Source organism: Mus caroli, chromosome 3 (genome assembly GCF_900094665.2).
Source record: "Mus caroli chromosome 3, CAROLI_EIJ_v1.1, whole genome shotgun sequence".
Lineage (NCBI taxonomy): Eukaryota > Metazoa > Chordata > Mammalia > Rodentia > Muridae > Mus > Mus caroli.
The window spans coordinates 115746934-115753622 of NC_034572.1; the positions used below are offsets into that span (position 1 = coordinate 115746934).

A 6689-nucleotide genomic window follows, 5' to 3' on the forward strand; every position below is an offset into this window, starting at 1 on the left:
ACCAGCCCAGAGATGGTCCCACCCACAAAGGGCCTTTCCCCCTTGATCACTAATTGAGAAGATGCCTTACAGCTGGATCTCATGGAGGCATTTCCTCAACTGAAGCTCCTTTTTCTGTGATAACTCCAGCTGTGTCAAGTTGACACAAAACTAGCCAGTACAGCTAATGACCTAAATAGTCAAAAGAAGAAGTAAAAATGACCAAGAAAATGGCCATAAAAAGTTGTTCATCACCCTTTGAAATGAGGGAAATTCAAGTTAAAACAACTTTGAGATTTCATCTTGCCCCAGTTGTTATGGCTTAGGATCAAGAAACCAACTGCCAACAGATGCTGGTGAGACGTGGGGAAAGGGAGGCCTCAGTTCCTGCTGGCGGCAAGGCAGCCTGGAATCCACTCTGCATTCATGGCCATCTTGGAAATCAGCATGGGGAATTCTCAAAAAGCCTAAGGTTTATCTACTATATTATCCAGCTAAACTGTTCTTTAGCATAAGCTCAAAGGACTCAATATTTGACTCCACATATACTTGCCTACCATATTCATTGGATTTACTGAAAATAGAGACAGGATAGAAGCTGCCTCGATGGTCTTCAGGCGACTAAAGTATAACGAAACACAATTCATTCACACAACGGTACCATTTCCAGCTGCAAAGAACATGAATTTGTGAAACTTACAGATAAATGGATGGAGCTGGAAAATATACTCAGCGTTGAATGGAACCGAGAAAGACAAATGCCAGGTGTTCTCTTCTGTCTGTGGACCCCAGTTCTGAATCCATGAATGTGAATCTAAAACCTGAAGTAACCCCAAGAGCCAGGAAATCAAAAGGAACCATGGGAGAGGCAGAGAGAAGAGGCTTCTTACCCATTCTTACCATGCTTACATCTTCTCCCACACTCTCGACTATCCCAACACCTTCATGGCCCACAATGATGGGGCAAAACTGAGAAAAGTATTCTGTGTCCACACTTTTTATATCGGTACCACAGATTCCTGTGGCCACAATCTGTGTGGAGAGCACAGATGACAGAGGTTAGCATGTTGTGAAGGCTTCAGACCTGCTGCTTTCTGAAGGTTCCCAGCACACTCACCCCTACTCAGCTCTCACCATCGACAACTATAATAGTTATTTGTGTAAGGGAACACAGTGTTCTTCCTTAACTCCCTATTTTAACTAAAGATTTAGTTTATTTCTCAAAGACACTTAGAGTTTTGTTAATAGTTCCACTTCATTGAAAGTCCTAACTCTGTTGTGCTTGTGACATGATGATCAGACAGCCACTGAAACCTTATGGTTTTAGAAATGCACCAACAAATCTGGTCTGTGTTTATTCTTCTTTGCTGATTCAGTGGCCCCAGCTGACTTTGTCCTGTTATCTACAGAAGGCAGGTTTTCTACATTTATCTATCATAATCACCTGACTAACGATGGCTACCAGCACCGCCCCCACGCAGCTTCTCCACTGCTTTCCATAATCTACCTGTATTTTGGATCAAATGCACAGGTGAGAGAGTCAGGCTGTAGCTTGTCAGATAATGGCTGGGTGTCTTTGAGTCTAAAACTGCTTGTAAGAATTGTGATGTTGTTGGGGTGTAGTCTGTGGGGATTGCTAAATGCCATTCCCCTCACCCAGTAGAGAATAGATACCACAGAAGATGCAGAAAAAGAGGGTATGGATTATATAGGGAAGAGAACTTAGAAATAGCTATCTCTCTGTAGTCCACCAGTAAACAATATACACTCCCCACCACTGTAATGAAAATAATCTAATGACCTTGAGCCACAAGTCAGATGAACTGCATTCTAGCTTGCTGGGAGCCAGTTAGAATCATCTGGAGATAGTGCCACGCCCTGCCAATCAACTCATAATTTGAGATGAGATGCAGTTAGCATTTCCCAAGCTCCATAGTAATTTCAAGTATGTAACTAAATTTAAAAACAAAACATCGAACTAAGTTTTCTTGTTCTACTTAGCAGTGTAAAAATGGATTAATCCTCCCTAACATTTCTAGGCAAAAAAATATGTAGTTTTAATTTTGAATAGGGAATTCTGGAAAGGATATACAGCGAATGGCTTTTGTTTTGAAGTAGAAATGTTGAATTTGTTTTTACCTTTATTCTAACCTCCTTCGCTTTGGTGGGGTCACGTCTATCTCCTCAATGGCAGTGGGGTTCCAGGCTTCCAGAGCACAGCAGCTTTGCATATGATCACCTGGGATAGCAGATGAAGAGGGAGAGGGATACTGAATGAGTTTAGAAAGACTTTTACATTCATCATTACTAGAATGTACTTAATTCATCTATACACAATAGAAAAAAAAAGAATAAGTCTCAATATATGCTGAAGGTAGTGGCTTCCACCCCACTATAATTTTTTGTTACGCTTTCAGCTTCTATATTCAATCCAGTCTGACAAATGTCACTTACATTTATAGGACAGCATACATATAAAGGGATGAATAGCTTTCTATCTCTTCTGAAATGGTCTTGTTATATAGGCCAGTCTGCCCTTGAACTTGTGATCCTCCTGCCTCCACATCCCTGGGCTGCCATTTATAGGCACATGCCACTAGTCCTGGCTGGAAGCCATGCATTTGCCATTATTATGAATGAAACAGACCACTAGTTACCATAGTTGTGATATCATCATGCATGTGTCAGCCTCATCTTGCTAGAGGATCCTGAGGAAGGGTATTTGGGAGCGGTGGAAGAAGGACTCAGTCACTGATGGATGCAAGCTGACAGCACTGTGACCTCCCAGGCAGACTAAAGCCCAGACTTTTATTTTCATAAACTACTTCCTCAGAAATTGTGCATCAGTTTATTTACCCCAGCTTCCCTTCTGATCATTCCATGAACCATCATTTTATGACCTTGACCCATGACCCTTAAAGATGCAGAGCACATTTGAGGCAAATGAACCAGACAACATTTTGTTTTTTTAACATCCTCTTCGGTTTGCTAGTCATAGCACTTGTGGTTGCCAAGTCTAGACACAGAGGCTATTTTTATGTGAGAAAATTAGCTTTAAGTATAATACTTTTTCTAATTTTTTTCTTGCAATTTAGCTAGCTTTTGTTTGTGCTGATGCAAACAGCACTGAAGCTCGTTTTTATAATTTTTAGCTCCCTTAACATATTCTTTTAATCTTTGCATTTTTTTCTTCTTTATCTCAACAACTCCAAGGCTTATTATTAGAAAGTATTAAGTGATCCCAGAAAGCAGGGGCATCATTAAGCCTTCATCTTTTGTTCCTGATACCAGGTTTTTACCTCTATTGACCAAATCCTGTCTCCTTCCTTACTATCCTTCTCACTAAGCTGACTCATTAGTGCAGCTGCCTCTGTCCTTTCAGGTCAGTGAAGCCCCTCAATACAATTCATATTGGATCCTTATATTTTGCATAGTTGAGGAATCCTATAGAACAGTATAATCTTATGCTAATTTGTATATTCTTGAACTCATATTTTCAGAGATCTTTCCCTTAAGGGCTGTCCTGAAGGTCACAGACGCTATTGCTGCAGAACATGAGACACGTTCTCACTTTCCAGAATCATGCTGTCTCTGATAATCAAGGAGTCGTTATCCTTGGCAGGGAGAACATTCCCCAAAGGAGGAACATGAAGTAAAATATGATTATTATCATGCAAACAAGCCTTGTGCTTATAGCAACCACCAGCACTGAGGAGACCCATGTCCTTCTGGCTCTGCCACAGGTGCAGGAACCATGTCACACTGTCCCTTCTGCAGCCATGCTGGACCTGGTAATATTACAGTGTAGGGTCATTTGTGATCCGAGGTATGAGGGATCTTGGAGTGAAGCAGTGAGCTATGGAGTGAAGAGTGAAGAGCATCAGATGGAAGTGAACACTGATGCTCCTCATTGGAGAATGGTGTTGGAGACATAACAGATGGCAAAGTATGCCTTATGGGTTCTGATATCAGCCCATCATCGCCATCTTATAAACTGCCTTCTATTTTTATGCATTTAGTCACTACGTTTATGTAGACGACTTGCACAAACTTGCACTGTATTTATGGGACAGATTTCTCCCAAAGATTTAGACAAGTATTTATATGCTGTTTGAATGTCTTCCATGTACTGCAAAGTCAATATGTTAATATACAAATAAACCATTTTTTCTCATCTGTACTTTTAGAGAACACAGTACACAATTTGCTAACCCCTCATAACCTGATCTTTCCTCTACCACATTCAAAGCAGTATTACCAATTATGGTGAAGCCATGATGCGTGTTACCTATAGGCTTAGATTTTTCAAAACTTACTTTAATAAGGGTTCTCAAACACTTTGACCCCCTGCCCCTTCTAGCTCACAGTCCAAAAGTAGGGGAGAAAAGATGGTAAATAGGACAAGGGGATATGGTTTAGTAGTTCTTTGGGGTGATTTTAATCTGTTTGTCAGGATACCAGCAGCACAGTTCGGTAATGCCAGGATACCAACAGTCCAGTTTAAAAGTGTCACCAAACACAAATCAGCAGAAACTGCTAAGCTTCTGCCAAATTGGCACGAGTCAACAGAGTGAACAGGACCAATTGGAACATCAGTTCTCTTCTGTGCCTTTCTCAACAAAATGAAGATCAACGAAGATGCCAATGAACAGTTGCACAGCTAGTTATGTAAGCAACCTGTCACTGTCTATTGAGTCTTACTTACACTCTCTTCTAATATTATATGTCCTCCCACAGGTCTTGCCTCATCAAAACACCACGTGAATAAGCATCACATGACACAACCAGAAACTTTCACTTCATAGAAGAATGCAAATAGATCTATACTCATCAACTTACACAAAACTCAAGTCCAAGTGGATCAAAGACCTCAATGTGAAACCACTTACACTAAATCAAATAGAAGAGAAAGTAGGGCAATAGCCTTGAACACACTGGCACAGGAGACAACTTCCTGAACAGGACACCAACAGCTCAGGCACTAATATCAACAATATAAAGAACTCAAGAAATTAGACACCAACAAACCAAATAATCCATTTATAAATAGTATATAGAACTAAGCAGAGAATTCTCAATGGAGGAATCTCTAATCACTGAAAACACTTAAAAAATGTTCAGTATCCTTAGTCATCAGAGAGTTACTAATCAAAATGACTCTAAGAGTCCACTTTATACCCTTCGGAATGGCTAAGATAAACTCAATAGATACCACATGCTGGCAAGGATGTGGAGTAAGGGGAAAACTCCTCATTGCTGGTGGGAGTGCAAACTTGTAAAACCACTCTGGAAATCAATTTTGCAGTTTCTCAGAAAATTGGGAATAGCCCTACCTCAAGACCCAGCTATACCACTCCTGGGCATATACCCAAGAGATGCTCCACCATACCCAAGGACACTTGCTCAACTATGTTTATAGCAGTTTTATTTACAATCCAGATGTCCTTCAACCAAAAAATAGATTTTTAAAAACATGGTTCATTTACATATTGGAAAAATGACACAGCTACTAAAAACAAGGACATCATGAAATTTCAAGGCAAATGGATGGAACTAGAAAAATATCATCCTGAGTGAGGTAACCTAGACCCAGAGAGACATGCATGGTGTGTACTCACATGTAAGTAGATATTAACCATAAAGTACAGAATACCCATGCTACAACCCACTGACTCAAAGAAGCTAAATAAGTAGGAAGGACCAAGGGAGGAAGCTTGAACCTCACTCAGAAGGAGAAATAAAACAGTCATTGGAGGTGGGTGGAGGGGATGAGGAGGAGGGGAATCAGGTGTAGGGAGAGAGCTGTGGAGAGAGGGCAGGGCAAGTGAATGGAAATTGGTGAAGAGGGCAAGGTTATTATGAACCAGAGATCTGGGGTTGGGGAGGCTCCAGAGAGTCTATGATGGTGACTCCAGCTGAGACTCCTAGCAGTGGGAAATGGCCACCTCCTGTAGCCAGGCTGAACTCCCAGTCTAGGGATAAGGACGCCAACCCATCCACAAAACCTTTGACCCGAAATGTGTCTTGTCTATAAGAAGTGCATGGACAACGATGGAGCAGAGACTGAGGGAAGGCCTACCAATGGCTGGCCCAAATTGAGAGCCCATGGGCAAGAATCAATCCCTATTAATTAATTAATTAATGATGCTCTGTTATGCTTGCAGACAAGAGCCTAACATAACTGTCCTCTGAGAGGCGTACCCAGTAGCTGATGAGAAAAGATGCAAAGACCTACAGGCAAACATTAGATGGAGCTGGGGAGCCTTGCGGAAGAGTTGGGGGAAGGATTGAGGGACCTGGAGTAGATAGGAACTCCACAAGAAGACCAAGAGACCAACTAACCTGGACCCTTGGGGGCTGCCAGAGACGGAACCATCAACTGAAGAGCATACATGGGCTGGACTTAGGCCCCATGCACATATGTAGCAGATGTGCAGCTTAGTCTTCAAACAGGTTCCCTAACAAATGGAGCGGGGGCTTACCTGGACTCTGTTGCCTGCCTGTGGATCCTGTTCCCCTAAGTGGGCCGTCTTGTCTGGCCTCAGTGGGATTTCATGTGCCTAGTCCTGCAGTGGCTTGAGATGTCAGGGTGAGTTGGTGTCTTAGTCAGGGTTTCTATTCCTGCACAAACATCATGACCAAGAAGCAAGTTGAGGAGGAAAGGGTTTATTCGGCTTACACTTCCATGCTGCTGTTCATCACCAAAGGAA

The 6689-nt window shown here is 41.9% G+C and overlaps 1 pseudogene; it reads right to left on the minus strand.

Moving 5' to 3' along the window:
* The window catches only part of LOC110291916, a 25005-nt pseudogene that overhangs the window by 10274 nt on the left and 8042 nt on the right, over positions 1-6689 (minus strand).